The sequence below is a fragment of the Pleurodeles waltl genome, chromosome 8 (genome assembly GCF_031143425.1).
Source record: "Pleurodeles waltl isolate 20211129_DDA chromosome 8, aPleWal1.hap1.20221129, whole genome shotgun sequence".
Classification (NCBI taxonomy): domain Eukaryota; kingdom Metazoa; phylum Chordata; class Amphibia; order Caudata; family Salamandridae; genus Pleurodeles; species Pleurodeles waltl.
This window is the reverse complement of record NC_090447.1, coordinates 1,076,131,727-1,076,156,795: the sequence shown is the minus strand read 5'-3', so window position 1 is coordinate 1,076,156,795 and position 25,069 is coordinate 1,076,131,727. Positions and strand designations below refer to the sequence as shown.

At 45.0% G+C, this 25,069-nt stretch overlaps 1 protein-coding gene across 4 annotated transcripts in view; it reads right to left on the bottom strand.

Moving 5' to 3' along the window:
* Positions 1-25,069, bottom strand: part of DIAPH3 (diaphanous related formin 3) — a 1,960,340-nt gene that overhangs the window by 1,700,887 nt on the left and 234,384 nt on the right. The gene's annotated exons all lie outside the window — the stretch shown is intronic.

The following is a 25,069-nucleotide window of genomic DNA, read 5'->3' as shown; positions in this document are numbered from 1 at the left end:
TCGCGCACGTTGCCTAGCAACGCGCGAGTCCGCTTCCTTCCGGTTTCAACTCCTTTTCAACCCTCCGGTTACGCGTCTCCCTCGTCAATTCGGGAGCGCGACCAGGGGTAGGAGCAACCACCGACGGCCGGCCACCAACTAGTGAGTACGCTGGGGGACTGTTCAATGAGTCTGAGTGTTAACCAGGAGACCGTTTATATATATTTTTAACCCGGAGGGCACCCGGGTGCTCTCATAATAACTAACTAACTACAGCAAGTGTTTAGCACTGAGCGAGTGTATCGACTTGAGAGGGGTAACCTTGATACCTGCCAAATTGTGAATCTAGGGTTCTTCTGAATGGCTATCCCCTATATATAAAAATTTTAAAAAAAGAACCGTGGATGGCAGCGGACCGATTACAGCCACTTTATTGGTTTACAGATAATGACTCCACTGTAATGTATGAATGAGTGGACAGTAAAATGGGACTATGCCCTCTTATATTGTAGTGTATAGAGCAAATGGACACTTTATTTAGAGTGACAATTCCCAGGAGGCTTTAACATATATTCTCTTAACTCTCGCCGTTATTCTTGCTATGTTACCATGTTTTTTGTTTATGACATGCAGCTTGTCACTTGGACCAGGCCTAAGGTCTGCGTGATCCCATGAAGCCTTATCCCGAATTGGGAGGGTAAGCATCATTTGTTATTTGCAAATTGGCTTGATGTGTTAACTTCTTTCACCATCACCGTGTGCCACATTAACTTTACACCTGATTATACGGGTCTCTTGTCACTTGAACTTGAGCATTATTCATTGACATGATGTTTACACATTTCCAGGGCGACAAAGAGGTTTGACACTGTGGGTCATAATGGACTGATGTAAGTGACTGACTGATTTTTTGCTTTCACTTAGTAGTTGTTATAGGCAAGATCATTCTTTGTATTTGTATGTGGAGAAGCATCATCATATTTAGGTCCTGAGGAAGCGTCAGTGGATCCTATGTGGACCAAATAGACGCAAAACATGTCGACCCAATTTCTTAGGGGGGTCTTATAGTTTTTGACTACCCATTTATGTGAGAAAAGTCGGACATCATTTCGACATTGTTCTCCAGATTATTGTTTTTAATCTTGGCCTGCTATCTGCACCAATTAAAGAAATTCTTGCAAATAGGTCATGAGCCAATTTTAGCTTGGTTTATTATTTTTCTTGCTCTCCTTCCTCTCCTTACTTACCTATGGGATAGTGAGGCATCATCATAAAAGAACTCCGGCAAAGAGCCCCCCGAAAGGGTGGTGCCCGTCAGACATTGCAGCGCCAGTCTGACGAGGAGCTTGTCCGATGATGAAGCATGACACCCATTTGGGTGTGTGAGGACTCTTGCTCCTATTGAATAGGATTCTCTATTTAATAGGTTAACCTTACACTCTCCCTGTGTGTTTTCCTTCCTTCTATTAGTATTTAGGAACAGTGCATTTCATTATTAGGAACTGATATGGGAGGGTATGCACTGGACCTTTAACTCCTCCCCATCCCCCTATTTTTCGATAATTTCGAGAAGCGCACAGAAGTAATCAACACCAGTCCATTGACAGCAGTGAAGGTGCCTATGTTGGCACCAAAGGTAATGGGGCCCCTCTGATAAAATGCATCATGGTCGTGTTTTGTGGGAAGGGAAACCATTTTAATTTGCCTTTGACATCAGTTGCCAGTGCTCAGAAGAGGTCTGAACAGAGAACAGAAACATCCTATCATAGGTAGTATTTCTGGATCTGATTGACCCCTACACAATGAATGATCTCGAGGAGGCTGGATTACTCTCTTAACTTGAAAAACACAAACATCAAATGGAACCATGAAATTGTGGTGGTGTTTCTCCTCTGAATGCATTATTGTTGTTACCTATTTGACAAACCACTGCCTACTCTGCATCCTCCAAAAATTCTTCCCAAAGCATCTGTTTCTTAAGAAAGTAATTTGGATCATTAGGGATCTCTTCATTTTCCACCATTGTCATATTAGAGCTATCAGTAGTAAAAATCTCAGGCGGTAGAGGTGAAAGTTTAGATATTGTTAGTCTTGCCACTCTGATGTACCTACAAATGCCCCAGGAGTGTCTAGCTTGCTCTTTAAGTTTTCCAAGGCTGCTTGAAGATCAGCGAGTCAAAACATGCAGCATTAATCCATTTATAAGAGATCACTGCTGAAGAAAAATGATCTCTAGGGGAAACCCTTGAAAGACTTGGAATGTGAGAGGTTACAATGAGTGAAGACTACACCTAAAACAAAGAGTTTAAAATGTACTTAAACACCTCACCTAATTAACTTTCTTTTTAAAAAAACATAGCAATACAAATAAATTGTAACAGTTCCTGGGTTATTAATGTTATGACGTGGTGTACTAGTGAATATTCAGTTTTTTATTTATTTGCTTGCTATCTTGTGTAGAACGGATCGGAGTTAGCCAGGTAACCAAGCACTTAACAAGGTAAACTAAGTCGCTAATTTGGACAAGGAAATGATTCAACAGTTGTAGTTCTATTCACTAGGTGCATGGAGTGCTGCTGTTGCTGTTGTACGTGGCATGTACTCTTGGCAGTAGAGGCACGTTTGCTTTGGCAATGGGGCTAGGCATATGCCGAGGATTATGCTGCTGTGGTTGCACTTTCTGCAACCTTTTGTAGGCAGTATTTTCACTCTGATACTCCCACACCGTTTCAGTGCACCGGAGACCGTATTACATAAAGGTGCACTGTCCCACTCTGTACAGCAGCGCACCCTAAACCTAGTGCACATGGCAGAGCAAGTCAGTGCCTTCTACTGCATTCAATTCGCTCTTGGCAGTGCAACTGTTAACACACATCTTTACTGCTAGTGAAAGTCAGACACGCTCTATGAAGCTGCTGGACTGCATTACACTTCAGGGGGAAACCTAGCCTCGCCTTTTAAAAGGGGCATGTGCACCCCTCCAGGCAGACACTGAGTAACAGTCTCCGCATACAGTGGATGCTCGGGGCATGCAAAGTCTATGCGCTAACTTTTTGTGGCACAAATTCAGTGTGCCAGCTGATGGCTGCTTTGTCTCCGCGCCCGCATCTGTAATATGGCACAGAGGAATAAGCAAAGTATTTTCTCACTTGTATGGAGATGCCTCTTTGAGACGGTACTCGCACACATATAGTGCAGCACCAACGCAGCACCCATCGGGCTGCACAAGCACCTGCAGGCCTTTCTGTAACACCAGCAGGAAACTAAATCTTAAAAGGTGGGCCCACGTGCCCTTTGTGTCCCTGGTGCATGCACTACTGTTGCAACACTTGCTGCGAGTAGTTCTGAAGCAATTGTACATTCTGTATACCTTGTACATGCAATACTGCTGCACGGAAACTTTCAGCACACTAAAGGTGTCCTTGTGCATTTCTTAGGTCAACGATGCAGGTAGTGTTGCTACTGTTAAACACTGCAGGAATACTTCTTTCTAAATACTTCTTGCAGTTGGTGGTGGTGCTAACTATGTACACCTTTTTATTGCTACGTTGCCAAGTCTTTCATTGGTGTATGCTACACAAGAATGAGCTACATCCTGAGGTTAAGAGCTCTCAACAGCTACAGCAACAGCTCTCCGCAGCCACATCTGACCTAATCCAGGAACACACTAAAGACTTAAACGTCTGACCTATTCTTGAAATTATGCTGAATGGGATTTTTTTCTGGAGTTTATCGGGCTTTTGTTTAGAAAACTCAAATCACAAAATGTATTTCAATTTTTTAACCAGAAAATGACATGGCAATACCAATTACTAACGGACAATATACTCTGTAAATAAAAAGTTAACAAATTGATCGTATAAACTAGATGCCCCAAACAAAATTACTACTTATACCTCAACTCACAATGGGATGCATTTAACCAGAAACAAAGCCGTTTGTATTTAGTTTCGCTGAGAAGTCAGTCAAAGCATATGTTTACTATCCTCCCTGATTTTTAACCCAGGAGAGTAGAGGAACGGCAGTGGTTAACAATATATCAGTGAATTATTGTGGATTTATCTGAAATAACAAGTCTGATGTTATCATGCTCATAGGGATAAATTGTTCCCCTTCATGCCTAAAGGGGACTGCTTTAAATAAACATGTAAAAGCAGCTAGGCAGCTGAGCCCAGTCACGAAATACAATCGTACATCTTTCTGTAAATAAGAACTTTAGCCAGCAAGAGCTTACTTAAGAAAATATGCAGACGCTCCCAAAACAGAAAATACTTTAATTCAACTTTATTTCTGAAAACGCATTTACCTCACGACCTGCCTGAAAATGGCGAACATGTGTGCACAGAGTTCTCTTGCTCCACTTAGCCCTAGAAACCATGATGTTCGCTCTCTCACCTACAATAGTTCCAACAGTGTATCAACTGCTTCTTCCTCCAAGGGCCAATGTGTGCAATTGTCTTAACTCGTTCCATGAAGGCAGCAGGACACCCAGGTTCTACACAATACCTTTGTGGTAACGAGGAAGTGGTGGTCACTTCCTCACAACGGGGTGCAGGGAAGCCTATGATGCGTCCTCTAGATGCTTCCGTTTTTTATTTCTCCACTGAGGAATGAGATGGAAGATTTCCCTCACCAGGCACCCCCTTGGACGGCACAGACACCATGGTGGAGTGGGTACTCTGTGGTCCGATGGTCCGCAAAGCCTCCTTAGGGGGTCCGTGACTGCTTAGTAAATTAAATATATTTTTGTTTAAGGAACATATTGAAATCTTTTATTAAGTTCACAATCAACTACAGATAAATCAACATTTAAATTTTATTGGGAAAGTCTGAGCTTTCTAAATTCGTTCTTTAATACTCAAATACAAAGAGATATGATACATTCTAGCATATCTGTCTTTATTGCTCCTAATGCATGCTCTCTGTGCTTCAAATGAGGCCACCCATCGTTTATTTATACTAAGTAACTGTTTCCTGTACTCGTCCTACTACAGTGAATCAAGCTAAGGATACCAACTTCAATTTTATCCTCCAATTTCTTTGCTAAACGTTTTAAAATGTTCGATTCTGCTTCGTTATTTATATATACTTCATTAATCATAATATTCTGAACTTTTTATATAGTGTGTACCCCCTGAGTACAGGTCGTACCACAGGACAAGAATCCCTGCCTTAGACAGTAGGCCTTCCAGCTAAGTGACTGAGTGAATCAACCCCAACTCTTTTTCACAGTCATCAGGGATCTTTGTTAAATGCCTAAATCTACCATAACCCTAACAGCCTTTTTAGTGCAGTAGTTGGAAAAGAAAAACTGGGAGCATTGTGACAGACTGAAAAGTGTAGGGTAGGTAGAAAATGACATGGTTACTTCTGGACTTAGCACAGAAGCACATAATTAATTTCCCTTATCCTGGTCAAGCCGGTACCTATACCTAACCTAGGGTTACTGAATTTCCTTCCCATAGTTCCCTACTTACTACCATATGCAATTTCACAGACCCACCTCCTAATACTGACATGGGAGAAGTCAACCTGTTAACTTACGTGAGCATCACTACCAGGAATGATGACATTCACCGGTGTATACGTTAGACTATTTTGATGTGAGATCTCCATCATTAGTTTCCCTTTTGGGATCTTTCTACATACCATATATAAGCAAAATTACTACTGGAGCCTGGAGACAGTCCAGGTGGATGAAAAGCACGTGCTGGTTGTTATGTTCCCTAATGTAAAAGAGGATTAACACTGGGAAGAACTCTGAAATAAAACTGAAACTCATCCGAAATAGAGAGAAAAAGCAAAAACAAACTTTATGCTTTTAATTTTGTATAATTATCTATTATTGACGTACTCATTGCCTACATAATACTGGGGTCTAGTGTGTAGCTTACATAGCTATAGTGCTGCTTGGCTGACGTTTGACCTGCACTCATTGTGCAGAGGGGCGATAATGTCCAAGGATAGTGAAGGAACATCCAGAACAAGTAGAAATTGAAAAGGGGGATTTCACCATAAAAAACAAGAGGTTCTGGTCTGGTAGTCGAATTTCATGTTTTGAGGTTGCTTTTGATGGTGCCCATCTTCTGTTTCCTTGGTGGACGTAGTCATTCAAATGTGCCTAACACAGAACATAGGCTTTCATTGGAGTCTGTAGAGTGTGAAATCAGCAACAGTGTTCATGTTTGTCAGATGAGATAGTCATTACCCATTGTAATTATTGAGGATGTCGGGATGATTTCTGGCTGTGCAGTTCTCATCATTTATAGATTCCTTGATTGGACCCTAATACATATGTTTTTCTTAGTGTCCGTCAGCTCTCTCAAATCTCTAGTGACAGAGCATCTTCACATTTGTCAGATGCACTGTCTTATTATTATTATTTTTTTAAAGTTCTTTTTATTGGTATCAACAGTTGCTCACAACAGTACCGTCTACACAAAAGTTTTGCACCGGATTGCGTTGTGTTTCTTAGTCACATAACACTAGTCACTGTCTCATCAATACAATATCTCATTTTGAATTTATGCCCCTCCCCCCATCAACAATCTACATTATATACTGTGTCCTAGATCTGTAATGATGAATGGTAGGTCCACGTTCCTTTACCCAATCCCTTCCCCCATTGGCTACAGCCCTCACGTATTCCTATAGGCCTCCCATTGAGACAAAATTTTAGTATACTTCATGGGACCCCCCCGACTCAAGAAAATCACCTATTCTGCTCGTTGGCACCAGTCCCAATTATTTTCCCAGTCCTGTATCCCTGGTGGCTCAACCGCTCCCCACGCCCTCGCTATGTCTCTTTTTGCTACCCCTGCCGCTAGCATCAGCCACATCCGCTGGTATTGCTGCCATCTATCTTCTCCTGCTATATGCAGTATTAACCAACGGGCCTCCAGCGGAATCGTCAGGCCCGTGACCCAAGTCATGATGCGGACCACTCGCTGTCAGAAGTCCTGTATGGACGGGCAGCTCCACAGGATATGAAAAAAGGAGCCCTACATGCCACACCCCATCTTACACAATGCTGACTCACTTCGGCCCATACAGTATAGCAAAGAGCTAGAACAGTATGATCTATGTAGGAGTCTAAGTTGTATTCAGCAGAATCGAGCCCCAATTCCCACTACTCTTGGACTCTGTGAGGCCTCCTGCAAGTCCTCCTCTTCAATGTCACCTAGGTCACCCTCCCAAGCCTCCTGCAGCGACCGTCTGGGGCATTGTTCATAAGCTTTTTATAGGTCAGGGAGATTGCCTTCTCTGGCAGCGGCTCCGTTACCAGTCGATCTTCGAGTGGAGCCGACTCGGAGTTGTTCGCCCACCTGTATATGTTTTAGTGCATGCTTCAGTTGAAGGTACTGGAAGTCCATATTTGCCCCCCCTTAAGTATTCCTGTTGTAGGTCCTCAAGGGAGATTAGACTCCCAGCTCTCCCTATGTACCACAGATGGTCTATTCCGATAAGACCCCAGCAGCAGAGCCCTTTTAAACTATGGAGTTGGTTAAGCTGATCACTAATCCAGAGTGGGGTCATGTCTATGAGGCTGCTCCCTCTCATCCCAGGAATCTGGAGGCCTCTCTCCACGCTCGTGCCACTGACTCCGTGTGTCTCGGTAGTCGGCCATCTTAATTTTTCTCATACAGCACCAATAGGTGCCCACCCACTCCCATGGCAGCTCGGTCTATTCTATAGGCCGGTTCTTTCCCGTCCGCGAATGCCCACACGTTCAACGAGATCAATTGAGCCGCCCAGTAATATGCTTGGATGTTGGGTATTGCCAGGCCCCCTTCAAATACTGCCCTCTGCAGATTACCTAAGGCTATTCGGAGACTGCCCTCAGCCCAAAGCAGCATGCGCAATTCCCAGTTAACCTGGGCAAAAAAGGTCGGCGGTATTTTATACGGTGTATTCTTGAGCACATACAGTAGCTGCGGTAGGGACATCATTTTAAAAAGAGCGGCGTGGCCAATCAGTGAAAGCGGCAGCTTCCACCAATGCGACATCTCGGCGGAGACAATCAAGTTGTGGGTATAGGTTCCTTTTATGGAATTCTTCTGGGTGCTTGTCACATATATTCCCAAAGTAGGAGAATCCCTCCCTCTCCAGCGGGGCCACACATCGTGCCGGGATGCTCAACTCTCCATTTGTTAATGGATATATATTTGATTTCTCTCAGTTTATTTGATACCCCGAATATGTTCCAAAGAGCTGGAAAATATGCAACAATCTGGCAATGGGTCAACAGGGTTTCATTACATGTAGCAGGATGTCATCCGCATACAGGGAGATCCTCGCCTCCCATCATCCACCTTCTGGAACACCCCACACAAGAGGATCCTGTCGCACCCTGGTGGCCAACAGCTCCAATGCCAGAGCAAACAACCATGGGGATAGTGGGCAGCCCTGTCTCGTTCCCCTGTGCAGGGTAAAGGTGCGGGATGTCACCCCGTTAACCCTCACCCGTGCTCGCGGATCACTGTACAGCAGTTGGATCCAAGCACATATTTGTGGGACAAAGCCTAGTCTCGTTAGGACTACCCGAAGGTTAAAGGCCATCTTGACGTCAAGCGCGAGCAATGCCGCCCCCTCCACCTTCGGGGTACCGGTCTCATGCAGGATCTCGTATAGGCGCCTCAGATTTAGTCCTATGTTCCTGTGCTGCATAAAACCCGTTTGGTCACAATGGATCAGATAACTCATTACTGGTCAAAGCCAATTCACAATAATTTTAGCCAATACTTTGACCTCTAGGTTTAACAGTGATATAGGCCTATATGAACCACACTCCATGGGTGGCTTGCCCTCCTTATGCATTACGACAATAGTTGCTATCCTTTGATCCAGAGGCAATACACCTTCTGCCTTAGCTGTCTGGAACATTGCCAACATATGTGGCACTACGGTATTTGCCATACTCTTGTAGAGCTCTACTGGTAGCCCATTGGGGCCCACTGCTTTCCCTGACCTTGCCTCTAGGATTGCCCCTTGAACCTACTCTACTGTTATATCCTGGTCAAGCACCTCCCTATCGGCCGCCCGGAGCTCCTTCATCGGCAGGTCACCAAGGAGTTCCATACAGTTTCCATATGGTTGCTCATAATATGTGGCAAAAACCTCAGCTCTATCATCCCCTGAGGTACGTCATCCACCTGCTTCATCTCTAATCTCCATCACCCAAATCCTATCCTGGTCTCGTTTCTCCAGCCAGGCCAATAGCCTATTTGCCTTGTCTCCTACATCATAGAGATGTTGCTGCATGGCCAGAGAGTGTGCACGTGCCTTATGGTCCACTAGGTCCCTCAACTCCTGCTGCTTAGGTAAGAGACTATGACAATGGTGCTGCTGTATCGGGCCCCCTGCTAGAATTTCTGCTTCCAACTTACTGACCTCGCCCTCTGTTGTCTCACATTTGAGACGACGCTCCTTCTTGAGACCTCCTATTAATGCCTGTGCTTGTCCTCGAATGACTGTCTTGAAGGCCTCCTAGAGTATTCCTGCCGAGGTCACACTTCCTAGGTTGTCTTCGAAATATCTCTTAGCCCCTTTGCGTAGCTTGTCGGGGAAGTCTCCCTCCTTAAGATACCAGGGGTCTAGTCTAAGCAGAAATCCTGCATCTTTATCAGTACCACTGAGAGTGGCCACCACAGGGGAATGATCTGACACACCACATGCGAGATGTGTCACCTTCTTAAAGAGTCCTAACCGTGTGTTGTGTAAAAAGTTAGTCGATACGTGAGAAACTATGTGCCGCAAATGTATACTGCCTCCCATGTGGGCTGTTTGCTCACCAGAGGTCTGTCAGGCCTAGCGAGTTAGCAAAGGTCGTCAAGTTCCCGGTATCTCCCCCTCCCCTACCCCCATGCATCCTGTCCAGAGTTGGGTCCATAGTATCATTCATGTCATCCCCCCAGAACAAGGGTGCCGGAGGGCAGTTCCAGCAGTAAGACTCCCAGTGGTGGCAGAGTGTCAGCATGTAGTTTTGGTGGTACATATACTGAACAGAAGTTCACCGTCTGTCCGTTACAGATCCGAGTCATCGCCAGAAACCTCCCAAATCTGTCCGTCCTTTCCAGCCCTGGCTCTAAGGGTGTTGATCTTTTTAGTAAAATACCCACTCTCCTGGGGCTAGAAGTGAATCCCGCGTGTGCCACCAGGTAGTAGCCTATATGGTCTAATGCCTTGCATATGCATTTCTTGTATGAGGGCCATGTCTGGTGCATGTCTGCAGAGAAATTGTAGGACCAGTGTCCGTTTAATTCTATTGCCCAGGCCATTGACATTCCACGTTAGGGCTGGGGCCTAACTGCCGTCATCGTGTACCTTGTTGAGCCTTCGGGTCCGTGATTGCCCAACCCCCTGTGACATCCACCCCCTCCTCCCACCACCTAGGGGTCCCTCGATCCTTTCCTGTAGTGTATGTAGTGAGCAAAACACAAAAACCTTTACAAAGGGCATCAACACAGTGTGCCCTTGAACATCCCAACAATATCTCTCCTTCCCTGCTACCCTGCCTAGTAGGCCTGAAATTTCCCACCCCTCCAACTTGCAGAGTGCCTGTCGACCCAACTGTAACATAAATGCAGTACGAGTGGCCCAGCTCAGCTCCACAGAGACAGCTCCTATAATGTATTGAATAGTCTCATATCTTAAGATAAGCGTTAGTATGGAAAGCGTCTCACTCCCCAGTTGTAGTACTAAAGTCCCTCAACTCTACTTCTCTCAAGGAGGGATTTGTATTTTACCTCATACATGGCACCCTGCACCCCCTCCCTAGCTCCAACCTCATCATCATTATACATATGCCATATGTGACATTCATCTTCTATAGGTAGAGAAGACCACCCTCTCCCCCCACCCCTCATTACAATCTGCGGTCTCCCTTGGTTCATTACCCCTACCGAGCCCCAGTGTCAGAATGATCCAGTTCCCTTTCTGGTGGCTTGTCCGGTCTCTGCGCCTTCAGTCGTCCTCTTGACTCTCCTTTCCTGTCTCGTAGGTCCACCTGGTGCCATCCCTCCATCCAGTCCCATGCCTCTTCTGGAGATTTGAAGAACCATGATTTGCCCTCTGTTAATACATGTAGCTTCGCCGGGAAGAGCATCATAGATTTCAGTTATTTTGCTCGGAGGGCTTTCTTTACTTCATCAAAGCTAGGTCTTTGCACCTGGAGGGTAAAGTCGGGGAAAAACCAAATTGTGGCATTTTCTAGGCGTACATCTCCGTGCGCACGAGCAGCTTGTAGTATAGCGTCCCAGTCTCTGTTGTTGAAAATTCTCGCTACAATTGTTCCCTGGTTGGGGGATGGGGGAATTTAGATAAGCGCTTCGGGCGGAACGTGTTGACAATGAGGTCTTCTAGAAATAGATCCAAGCTAGGGCCTTCTGTCATTTCCAGAACCCAAACAACTCTGAGGTTTCTTCTCGCTCGTCTTTCTTGGTCTTCCAGTCTGGCAGCTATCACCACAGTGTGCTTCGTGAGGTATTGCACTTGCTCTTCAAGCTTCTTAGACGCGGTTTGCAATGTTTTAATGTCTGACTCTGCAGTTGTCACTTTATCTGACATTTTCTGGAAGTCCGCGTGCAAAAAGGAGATGTCCAACGTCACGGTATCTAGTTTAGGTTCCAGCGTGCTTTTCAAGTCTGATATCGCCGCCTTGATGGCCCTCAGTGAAGGTTCTCCTTCCTTCAGCGTGGTCACCTCTGATCCATTGGACAAGGCAAACTGCTTCTGCACTCCATTTTTTGTCCATTTTGTTGGATTGTGTGGGGGCCTGGCCCTTTGGCTTCATCTTGGTCTCAAGCAGGGGGCGAGAAGCTCTCCAACCCCCAACTCCCACTCGTCCTAAGGGGGCCTTCTCTACCCCGGGGCTCCATCGGGCAAGCCCTCAGCAGGGAGTCTTCCTCCCCTGTGTTTTTCCGTCGTGGCCAACCCCCACCTCCACCCCCACTTCACGGGGGGGCTCTCACCCTTCTTACTCCACTGGTCCGACCTGTAATCAATGCTGGCTGATCTTCCTGCCAGGGCCCCACCGTCTGCCCCGCTCACCTCCAGATCCTGGCCTCTGCTGCTGTCTTGTCTCCTGTCCTCCTCAGCTCCGGTCTGGCTGTGGACTCCTTGGCCTCCTCTCCTTCATGCAATTCAGGCAACAGTCTCACCAGGGGCCCGGACTCCCTCTGCACTCTGTCTCAACCTCGGGGATCTCAGTCTTCGCTCACTCGCATTCACCCCCGGGACTGCGTTCTGCCGCAGCCTTCAAGTTCAGAGCCTGCACTACACTGGCTTGCCCTCTAGCTCCTCCCCCTTCCTCTTTTCTGCACACATCAGGCCAGGTCTCGCCCTCTGCCCGATTTCTTCCCGGGTCCCGGATTTCAGGCTATTCCACGCTCCCAGGCCTGGCCTCCGGGAGTCCCGATCGCCAGCCACACTACCCTCCCAGCCCCCTCCCCCTATGTGTGTCAAGTCAGTCGCCACACCGGTTGACTATGGGCGCCGCCAGCCTTCTCGCCTAAATTAAATAATTTTAACAGATTATTCAAGTGCATATAAATATAATGACTAGGCTAAATGTACAATTGAACATTTTAAAATGTAATGTGAATTTCAAGGAATTTGAAACGGTAGGCTAAAAATTAAATTAGTATCCTCAGAGTAATTCATGGGAGGAGTGAAGGTGCATCAAACAGAATAGAGTATGGACGATGTGTGGCTTCAATTGAATTTAGAAATGCTCCAACCTTCCTATTAAAATTAAAGTTTTTATTATTTGTGTTTGTTTGCACATTAAATAAAATATGTTATTTGTTTACAGTTTGTTTGAATGCTTGTTGTTGTACTTTGTGGTTCAAATCATCAACAATGTTTAGACCGGGGGGTCCCCAGCTGGGGAGGATGGGGGGGCGAGGGGTGGATGGGGGGAGTGGGTTCTACAGATTTTAAGAATGATTCAGTGAGGGTGCCCGGGTTCTAGTAATGATAAATTGAGGGTCCAAAGAAGTCAAAAGGTTGAGAGCCACTGCTCCACTCCCTTCACAATATTTTAGCAGATATGCTTAAACGAGAGTTTGCACCAAAAATGGTTCTGCGGCCCAGTAATGTACAGGGCCCAATTAAAAATGAACACTGACCCATTCGGTTGAGAACACTTTATCAACATGTCCACAGCACAACCCCCAAAAAAAGATGAGGAAGCACCTGTCCATGGAGAGAAAAAAAAAAGGATGTGGAGACCCTGTCCAGTGAACTTTCCAATGCTAGCATAGTGCCAAAAATCAAACAATCCCTGCTGTCTGATTGCTGTAAACTTCCAATCACTGGACATACATCCATTTGGGAGGCTGTTGGTGGCCCTCCTGAAAAATCTTTGTGCTTTGGAATCCGTCATCTAAAATTACTTCTTTTGTAGAGGGGATACACATGCTCCCCTTTCCAGTGCTGTCTCTACCACAATTATGTCTAAGGAGCTGCAGTCTTTTTTTGTGGGACTGATGCCAAACAGTACCCCATGTCCCTGATGCGTAGTCTCCCAAGGGATAGAGATACAGTAGGAAGGAGTTCCTGGTTTTCCAATGGTATACCATCATTTCCGTGAGTACCCCTGAACCCTAAGAAGGGCAATGTTTTTGACAAAAACTATTTATGTAGTAAACAGACATGGCCTATCGCAGGTTATTTGCTGCCCAGGAACAAAGTTTAAATATTGAGGACTGGTTAGACACTGTAACCAATTCAGATCCTAAGGTGATAATCAAGCATCAGATTTTTTTTTTTTTTTAAATCGATTTTTCCATTGATTGAGAGTCAACAGATGAGGACTTTTAAGTAAGTCTAAAGATCACTATACAGTACATTATGGCAGTTGTGATGTCCCTTCTCAAGCATGCGTGTGCCTTTGAGGGAGTGGTGGCAAAGCACAATCCCAGGGACATACAGGTGCCCTGCAGAGCAGAGAAAGGGACGCTTACTTAAACAGCCCCACTACTAGTTTCCAAACTATAATTTCTCCTTTTACTATAACTGCTGCACATACTTTCAATCCTGTAATTTGTTTTCTATTGACCTTCCATTTTTGTGGATGATGTGTTCCTTGAGGAAAGTGTGCGGGAAACTGATCTGAATGACAAACTGTTTTTGGAAGGGAATAAGAAGGCATGCTAGTGCTCCACTAAAGGGCACACCTGTGAGGTACCACCTCATTTGTGTAGTTAAAGATTTGGTGGCCTTACATCACTCATGGGGATACCGTGAAAGTAATCAGTAAAGTCTTACTGGCCTTCTCATTCTATGAGGACATCTGTCATGCTGATTAGTCGGGAGGAGAGCATTTTTTAATTCTGGAGCATATGTTGCTTTATAACGAAAACTCTTTAGCATTGTCACAAAAGCACGCAGACCATATACAGCCAAATACAGCCCACCCGAAACATTTCTGATTAAAGTTCAGCAAGTCTTTAGTCTTTTACAAAAAGCAGCTGCTATTCAGGCAGTGCATATTGGTATGGCCTCAAGATGTATATGCTGTGCAAGATAAAGTAAAAGAAAGCGTATTCAGGAAACAACTGCAGTATAAACCCTGTTCGAAGTCCGTATTTGGGAAAACAAGAACACTGTCAATCTTGCTCACTATTTTTCATAAATTTTCCAACCTTTCTGTAGATCATTTTGAAACAGAAGAACAAGTTACTTACCTTTGGTAATGCTTTATCTGGTGGACACAGTAGCTACCTGTGGGTTCCTCACCTTACGAATTCTCTCAATGTGCCATAATTCAACAGAAATATTTTCCTACCTCTCAACGAGGACGTCATAATAGCACGGCACAGCAAGCGACTCTGAAAATCAGTTTTGAAGTCCGTCGTCCTTTCTTTGTAGAAGCTCAGGGCCCTCTTCGGATCCCTGCGATGCAGCCTTTCCTCTCCATTTGATGGATGGGGAGGAGGGTAAAAGGACAGAAGGGTTATAGATTGTCCTAAATGGAAAGGAGTGACTACCTCAGGCAGGAACGCTGCCCTGGTTCTCAAAACCACCTTATGAGAATAGAAGGTAGTATGAGGGGGTTTTACACTAAGAGCCTGAAGCTCACTAACATGCCTAGCTGACGTGATGGCTATCAGAAAAGCTGTCTTAAAAGTTAGGAGCCTCAACTGGCAACTATGCATTGGTTCAAACGGTGAACCCATCAAAAAAGGTAAAACTAAATTCAAATCCCACTGAAGCATTATGAATGGAGTGGGAGGAAATGTATTAGTTAAACCTTTAAGGAACTTAAGTACCATAGGTGACTTAAATAAAGATGGTTGACCAGGTAAACAAATAAAAGCAGACAGTGCAGATAAATACCCTTACACTGTCGCAACTGCGCAACCTTCTTGTGCTAAGGAAAGAGCAAACTGTCAGACATTCAACAGATGAGCCCTTTAAGGATCAATGTGTCTCTCCCTACACCAAATAACACATTTTGCCAATCTGCCAGCATAGACAGTCTTGGTAGATTGTTGCCTGGCCGATAAAATACCTTCCACCACTTCTGGAGGGAGAGAAAAAGAAAGCAGATTGCCCTGTTCAAACTCCAGGCATGAAGGTGCAGGGTCTGGAGGTGGGGGTGTAAAGCCTGCTTCTCCAACTGCAAGAGGAGGTCCGCACTGTGAGGGAGACTGAGTGGAGGCCTCAGCAGGAGTTGAAGAAGGTCTGTGTACCACACACGTCTTGGCCAATCCAGGGATATTAATATGACTTGGGCACGGAATCCTCCTCAGAAGTCAAGGAATCAAGGGTATGGGAGTAAACGGGTAAAGTAGCCAGATGCTCCAGCTCAGCTGAAACACATCCCCCAATACCCCCTGCATCAGATATAATACCCCCTGCATCAGATATTGGAGACTGCAAAACTACGGGCAGTGCACATTCTTGTGAGTGGCAACAGGTCTATCAGAGGCGTTGCCCACAGCTGGAAGACGTGAAGAACTACCTCTGGAGACACCACCTGTGATCGGCCAAAAAGTGCAGACTAAGACCATCCGCACGTACGTTGAGAACTCCAGACAAATGGTTTGCTACTAGCCAAATCTGATGTTCCTGAGCCCAGGTCAAGAGTAGCAGAGCCTCTCTGCAGAGAAGGTACAACCCTACTCCTCCCTGTTTGTTGATGTACCACATTGCGGTAGTGTTGTTTGTCAAGACTTGCAGAGGTACCACTTGGAGAGCCCTCATGAGCTAACATGCCTGAGTGATCAACAGAATGCAGGAAGCAAACAGAGCCTGAATGTCCTGAATCCTCTGGGGAGGGGGGTTGGTCAGAGTTAATGTTGTTTCCAGTACTGCCACTATGAACATGAGGTGCTGAGAGGGCTCCAGGTGACACTTGAGCATGTTCACCGAAAAGCCCAGGTTGAACAACAACTGGGTTGTCACCTGCAAATGGTGCATCAGGACTTGGCATTGATCAGCCAATCATCCAGGTAAGGGAATACCAATATTTCCTTCCTTCTGAGGTGCGCTGCATCCACTGCCATCACCTTCGTGAAGACCAAAGGTGCGGAAGTAAGGCCAAATGGAAGGACCGCAAACTGGCAGTACTGCGACCTCACCATGAACCGGAGATACTTCCTGTGCGACTTCACAATAGGGATGTGAAAATACGCATCCTGCAAGTAGATAGACACCATCCAGTCTTCTTTGTCCAGCACAAGAAGCACATGTGGTAGGGTCAGCATTTTGAATTTCTCCTGTTTCAGGAACCAATTCAAAACCCTCAGGTCCAGGATAGGCTTCAAACAACCATCCTTACGGGGAATCAGGAAATACCTTCAATAACATACCTGACCCTTTTCCTGTTCCGGAACCAAGTCTACTGCGTCCTTTAACAGTAGACTTTGCACCTCCGGTTGAAGCAACAGAAGATGCTCTTCTGAGCACAAAGAACGTTGGGGAGGGGACTCCTGAAAGGGAAGGACATAACCATTTCTCACAATGCTCAACTCCCATGAGTCTGATGTTATCAACTCCCACTCCTGGAGAAAATGTAACAACCTTCCCCCTACAGGCAGCACAAGCTGGTGAAAGGGGAGAGAACTAGCGCTGCTTTCCTGACTGGTTTCCTGCAGAGGATGAACAGAAGGAGGAAGGCTACTGGGTGCCACCTCACATTCTAATTCTTCCATGACCTCTGTAGGACCTGTAGAGGGGGTTGGCAGGCTGCTAGACATGGGGCTGCTGCCTCCCACGAAAAAATGAACCACGTCCAAACCCTCTAAACCGACAGAATGGTCTGTAGGTTGTACATGATGACTGAAGGCCCAAATATTTTGTAGTGGTTCTGTTATCCTAGAATCTTTCCAGGGCTGAGTCCGCCTTTGCACCAAACAGCCTGGCACCATCAAAAGGAAGGTCCATCAATGTAGCCCGCATATCCGAGGAAAAGCCAGAGCCTCTGAGCCAAGCATGTATCCTAGTAGCAACCAAAGCCCTCATGGCTCTATCAAAAGAGTCCAAAGTGACAGGCCTGACTGGATCACTTGTTTGGCTGCCACTTGACTGTCCTTTAACAGTTCAGTAAAATGGCCCTGTACATCCTGTGGCAATTTAGGGACCACCTCTTTCGCTGTATCCATTACCCATAGATCTATCTCCCCAGTACACAGGTTCCATTCAATGTCTTTAAAGCCATGCTCCCTGAGGAGAAGTTCTGCTTTGCTGACTGCTCCATGCGCTTCGATTCCCTATCCACAGGAGTTGTAGGGAACGACCCTGGAGCCGACTTCGAGGACCAAGAAGCTTGCACTACCAAACTTTCCAGTGTTGGGATAAAAATTGCAGGTCACCTGGAGCAATCTTGTATCTTCTGGCTATAGATTTTGAAATCGCAGGGGTAGTGACCGGTTTCTTCCATATTTCTAATATGGGTTCCGTCAAGGAGTCATTGAACGGAAGAAGGGGGCTCTGAAGAAGAGGCTGTAGAATGCAGCAACTCTTTCAGAATATTAGTCTTTAACTCTGAAGCAGGCAGAGGCAAATCTAAATGTTCTGCTGCCTTCCTAATTACACCTCCAGGGGATAAAAGCTCCCACTCAGGGAATGTATCCAATCCACTTGTGGTATCAAGCCCCTGGTATTCATCTGAAGGCACAGGAATTTCCCCTTCTTCCAGATACTGCTGCTCTTCTAGAACTCTTAAGGCTTTCCTTCTAAATTGTAGTCTAGACTCCAAACATGGCGCTGAGAACGAGTTCACCGTCGACGACATCCCTAATGGAGAAGGTGAAACTGGAGGAGGAGCCGGATCCACGCTCCGCACCGGAGAAGACTGAGTAGACTTCGCTCGAGGTCTATCTGATGCCGGTTCCGGTGCTGACATCTGGGGTAGAGGCAGTGTCATCTTCGGCACCAAGCCAGTACATTCAAAAGGGGTTGCTGGTAGGAAAGGCATAAACGAAGCCTGCTTGTATGGCGCCGGCATTCCCAGTGCAAAGGCCAAAGGACCTGTGGGGCCAGCAGGCACCTTAGAGGGGACCATTGCTTTGTTCCTAAATGCTATGTTAAGCATTTTTAATAGAGACGGATCGGCTCCTGGAGCCAGAAAGGCAGGCTACTCCTGTTCTCCTTGCGGAGGTTGGGCAAGATCTTATGCCCGAGCCCCAAACCCCTGACCTTGAGAGGATGCAGGGAGAAATTGAGCCACAGGACTTGCATGCAACACTGAAATCTCTACCAAAGACGGCACCGGAGACACCTCAGGTGACTTCAACTGGGGAGATAAAGTAGGACTGACTTCCCAAGTTGTGCAGAGTCGTGATCTCGAAGTTGGAGATACCGACTGAAGGCTACCATCTCTGGACGAATGGCACTGCAATCAATGACGACTTTGCTTCTTTTGGGACCTGGATGATCTATGTGAAGTGTCCCAAGTCCTGGATTTACAACGTCCTCTTTTCTCTTTCTTAGCTTTTGATAGAAAGCTTTGCCTCTCTTTTTCAGAGATTCATGCTCTGGCAAGACAAGCAACCTGCCACGTTGTGATCCAAACTCAAACAGCAAAGGCAGTTCCTTGTGCAGATCAGTCACAGACATGTGACCTCCGCACTCGCTAAAATGTTTGAAGCTGGATGTCTTCGGCAGAGACATAGTAGCACTGCAAGAAATTCCCTCGAAACAACAGAGAGGTAGAAAACCGTTAGCGTTGAAGGTGCGGAAAAAGGGAACGGACGTCAGTACGCCGACGAGGACTTCTTGTGGCTCTGATGATGTCAGACTGAGTCGCATGCGGAGCCGTGCTATGACATCCTCGTAGACGTGGAGAGCTAGGAAAAAACCTCCATCAAATGCTGAAGCATTGGGAGAATTCATAAGGTGAGGAATCCACAGGTTGTTGTATCCATCAAAAATACACCTACCTGTACAATGCAGGCACTGCAGTGTGCAAGACAATTTGAAGCAAAGGATTTCCTCAGAACCTTGCTGCTTTAAAAGTGGTTCAAACAGTACACTATACCTTGTGTTTCAACAAACTGCGAGCTATGAAATTCTCTGGCAGGGTCTAAATGGGTCCCAAAAATTAATTATGATAGCTTTATTTGTATCACAGTTTGGGGGTCAGTAAGCAGAAGTGATTAAGCCCAACTGTATACTCAATTAAAAGAAGAACATGAGCGCAGTAGATAAAACTGACCACTTGGTAAAATAACTTTTCTGACTACCTTATCCATTCAGCTTTTTATAATGCACCTGTTTTCTGTTACTAGACTACCACTGGAAGATAAATGTCCTTCCTTGAGTTTTAACTGGGTGTCATCAACATCACTACTGTAAAAGCAGCAGTCTCCACTTAATCTATTGTGGAGGATGTTGCAAGGCAGGAGGGTTTGACACTTTCATTAATGCACTCCTCAAACAGAGAAGAGCCATCTGTACTGAAAATGCAGAATTGTTACTCACTTCACTTCTCTCCACACAAAACTGGTGTTCTGAAAACTGACTCAAGTTCAAAAGTCAGTTTGAGGGTTAGTATGTGATGTCAAAGAAGCATGCATTGATATAATCCTTCTGTAAGCAATTAGCAATTTTTGGACTACACTATCTTTGAAATTGTTCATTCCGTATTGGGGAATCAAAGAAAAGTTTGCACTCAAACTATTTTTGCAATCCTTTTTTCTTTAACTAATTCTTTTTTAACAAATGTACTTGAACCAACTCAAGGAAATGGTTGGAGACTTTTTTGGCCTGGTCGTTACTGTTGTGTGCATCATTTGGCAAAGTATTCCGGGAAATGTGGTTTAAATATTTTAGGAGACTGTCTCAGAGTGTCTCTATCAATGTTCCAATGTAATTATGCTCACAGTTTCCAAGGAATGGGTTCAAGAGTCATCTCTGGACAACCTCCAACATTGTACCATGCCAGTGAAGGAGTTGGATTTTGGTAAATGTCAAGTCAGGAATCTAATTTCACCCTCCTGGAGGGCTCCTGCCAAGCACAATGAATAGGAAAGCCAAGTCCTCTTGTGCATATCGAGGCTGCCATTGGAAGGCATGGGTAAACGTTCATCTGCCCAATTTTAGTCAATTCTCATAGAAAGAAAAAGGGTTGAAGAAACAACCAGAACTTAGTCTAGACTTGTTACCATAGGGGTCTTTTGTGTAGCTAGAAAGTAGGCCAAGGTAAGAATGACACACAGGTCACTACACTCAACGTAACTCACATAGGCAAGATTACAACTATAGACCACCCCATCCAGACGAAGATTTGTTTGTGACCACTCCAGACTAGTTATGCGCTAGATAAAACCCCGAACACCAAAAAGGAAGTTCTGAGTACAAGATAGGAGGCCCCAATGATGAATCATGCCACACTATGAGTAAAGCTCTACCTTCCCATACAACTTCCAACTTCTATCACAAACTCAAGAAAACAAAACACATGAAAGTGAGGAAATTGTATTTCTAAACCCTTAGTGGAATATCTGTCTGTTCCGAGACTCAAATCAAATGCTCATAAGCAATATTCTAACATTCCTACTTCACTCACTTGTCCAGACTAAAAACACACCTGAATTGTTGGTGTGTTTTTGCATGAGAGGATCAAGGTTGAAAACTGTACCCATGTACACTCAATGTTGGCTTCAGGTATGGTGTGGCACTATACAGGTCCTGGGTCAGTCGGCACCTACCAAAACCTACCATCCCCAGAGTTATCAGGGAGTCCCTGGAAGTGTGGATGGAATGGATACAACTGCAATTGCATACCTAGAATGCCCTGCCAGCATCAAAACTATAATAGATGGCTGCAGTGTTTGGTACCTGGCTGGGCCCGCACTCAAGGAAATATTCTTTGTGAGTTTTTGTAAACTAAACGACCCAGAGTAATCCAGGGTAGTGTGGATCCCTGCACTTTTTCTCAATCAGAATGCCCTTCAAATGTCTATGTTTGGGTGAAAAAATTACATTTGCACACTTTGATATGGTATAAAAACTTGGGAACATGTGGCCAATAGCAAATCTCTAACCACCCTAAATTGCCACTTGTCTCCCAAGGAAAAAGTGTATCTCATGTGGGAGTGGCCTGTTTGTGATGAAACTGCGACCATGTGACTGTACATGAGCACAGTTTTCATCCAATCCTATCTTATATGCTTGGCCCAAACACAAATGTAAACTAATATTTGAAATTAAGGAAAGTGTGGAAATGTGTGATGGTGGGACTTGATGTTGGCTGGAAGACTCGAGATTTACATACACATAATGAAGTACAGTGGGTTTGTTTTTCCAAAAGACTCAGCACATTTTCTTACCCTGTAAATACAGAGGTTCACATAAGCAACACCTTCCTGGACAACCCCTTGTGTTTCTTTTACAGTACATTCTGAGGTTGCTTGAATTCTCCGGGTGCTGGCAAAACACTATTCAGCATTCGCAAAATGACTGAAAATCAAAGGCAGAATCTTGCTGCAACCAGGTTGCATTTCAAGACATTCTCTGTCCTAAGCAATAGAGCCATTCATAGAAGTGGAAAACCATTTTTATCAGGGGGAAGTATGGGAATACTCAGTGGTAGAGACTTCGGTCAACCCTCACAGATTCAGATGAATTCCCTCCAAGAGATTCAAGGCAAATATGTGATTTTAGGCAACGTTTACCATTTGCAAGGCATTCTTGGTAAGAAAAATGTAGAGGGATCCACACACCGCTGTGGTCTCCCCCAGATGTCTAGTTGTCAGAAACGTCTGAGGTTGGTAGATTTTCCTTGTGGCTATCAGAGCCACAGCCCAAAAACTAGAATTGTTACTATCCCAAGAATTTTTTTAATTCAAATCAAAAATGTGTTTGGGTCCTTCCGGTTCTGTGAGATGGGCGCACTCATATGTTAGGTACCGTTTTTTAATTGGAGGAAGTGTTGAAATGCAGAATAGTAGCACATGTGATATAGACTGAATTTAAGGTTGTACCCAAATCACAAATACAAAGCTTTTCCACCCATAAGGTCAACAGGAAAAATATGGTGGAATTTATGTAGGCTGGTGCAAAACACAGAAAGGGAAAGCAATAAAGAGCCCAGTACATTTTGCATACTTTAGTTTCAGTATTTACCTGGTGTGGAACTATCTCAACAAATACAGGGGCATTTTCAAATAAGACCCATGAGTGCTGGAGAGGGTAAGAATCCAACACATTTGGGAATGGTGGAGGTGGCATGCGTGGAAAGGTAGAAAAGTGAGGGGTAGAGACATTGGGGTTACAGAAAGGACAGGAGCATACCTCTGCAGAGGGTAAAGGGTGAAGATAAAAAAGGCAAGAATCCGTGTTAGGGGGGAGAAAATAGCACTGGTGGAGGGGGGGGGGACTAAGAAGGCAAGGAAGGGGGAGATGGTAGGGATGTAAAGCATTGAAGATGTACAAATGGAAGTGCAGCCAGGATAAAGAGAAGTGGGAGAGTGGATGAGAGAGAGAAACAGGGAGTAGCAGGAATACCAAAAGGGGTAGGGGGGGGGATATGGTGAGATAAGGAACAGAAAGGAGAGAGGCAGGTATAGATATTCTCACAAGGCAGTAAAAGGGGCATTCTGCAAGTTCTAGAAGAGAAGGGACTAATGAGTTATTTGATAAAAGGGGGAAAATTGTCAAGTGACGACAGGATGACACCGAGTCCGGGAAAACAGTTGGGCTGAAGTCAGTGGGAAGAACATATGGGGCTCATTGTAAAGAAGAAGAGGGAATAGATAAGGAAATGGCAGGGATACAAGGTGATGTAGCTTCCTTTGAGGAGAGGGGTGGCCAAACAATTTTGGTGAATTAGGGTAGCTGACTGGCTTTTACTGGTGGGGTGATGGCTGCTTCTGTAATGACAGGTAGTTTGGATAGTCAGAGGTGGAGAGGATGAAGGCTGACAGTACTAGGGTAGGCAAAGGTAAAGGCGTCTACATAGAGAAAGACATGACTGTGGTAAGGAGCCTGGACTGGCATGGAAGTGGTCATCTGTAGGGGATGCCAAGAAGAAAGATGTGCAGGGTTAGTTCTGCAATGGGATTTGTGGTGCGGGAGGAGCAGACTGACGCTGTGAAAGAGGTAGGAGGTACAAGTGAGCCAGGTCCAGAGTCAGCTGAGCCATCGGTGCTTGGCAGGTGTGACTATAGGTGTCAAAGTGCTATAGCAATGAAGGCTCTGGGTTGCAAAACAGAAGTTTCAAGGTCAAGACTGGTCCTGTAGGGCAGTGTGAATCGAAGATCTTAGAGTTTTGTCACCGTTTTCCTAATCTAAACTGTTAAAATCCATGGCAAGTTATGCTCCATTATTTCTCATTCACTCATTTACTTTGTATTGCATTTCTGTGCAATGACAAGACATATTGCAATGGAGATTTAGAGGGCTCCTTTGCACAAAGTACCTAGATGTATCACATACCACTACATTAGCCATTGTCATAAGCTGAGGGCTCCAGCCTCCCATGTATATATATACCAGGTTCAGCAAAATAAATTACATTATAGAAGTGCATTCAAAAGCACACACTAGGTAGTTTAAGTAAGCAGCTGATCTTCTAACTCATCTGTGGACGCATTCATGATGCTCTTGATAGCGCAACAAAAGATGACGTTTAAGCCCAACTGTATGTGGAAATAGTCCTAATACAAGCTAAACCCACAAAGATTAAAGTGTTTACCCTTTTATTATCATTGTGTAGTTCAGCCTGTATTTGCAAGGGTTCTACTTGCTTCCAAATTGGTCTCCCCCTTTGTGCAAAACCAAGTTAACTGTGAAAAATGAACTCCCTACTGGAGCAGCCAGGGATGGTAAGTGTTTTTGAATGCCTGTTTTCTAGTATGCCTGCTGTACCTGTAGTGGGTGTGTGTGACGCTTGGTGAAAACATTCTCACCATACAAAAGCACCTGTAACGCTACCAAGGGATAGCGCAAAAATATATATATATATATATATATTTTTTTTAACAAGAGAATACGACAAAAGAGCAACACTAAAAAATGTTAACAATTGCACGCCCTATTTTTTTAATGTTCTTGCAGCTGTTTAACATCGGTTTCAGTATGTAAAGTACATTTCAGCACAAAGGCTTTTTATCCATTGTCACAGACCCATGCTTCTGAGAATCAGTATAGCAAGGGCAGTTGGGTGGCCTCATGGAAAGCAAGGCTTCCAGCCCATGTCTTAAGAGTCTAAAGACTCGGGGCAGAAGGAGGGTAATATACATCTCAAAAATGGATGTGGAAAAATTTAGAGGGGAATCCTTTCTTAGATAAATCAGCTTGTATAGCGAGGTGTTCTTAACAATAAGGTGTCACAGTAAGAAGACACCCTGTAAGAAGAGCCTGTTAGGACAGTCAGAGGGAGTGAAAAAAGCCATATCCATTCTCACATGAAGACTAAAAAATATTACAAGTCCTGAGGACTTATGCTTTGTGATTTCACAAATTCTCTTGGACTACTGGTCATCATATTTTATTCAAAAGGCACTAGACCACTCTTCATTCAACACAACCTAACTAGATCACTATAAACTACACTGGCCAGTCTTTTGAGCATATTTTCCTTCAAAACATCTTACAATGGCAGAAGCTCTTTCTCAGACTAGAATGCAGATTTGGAATT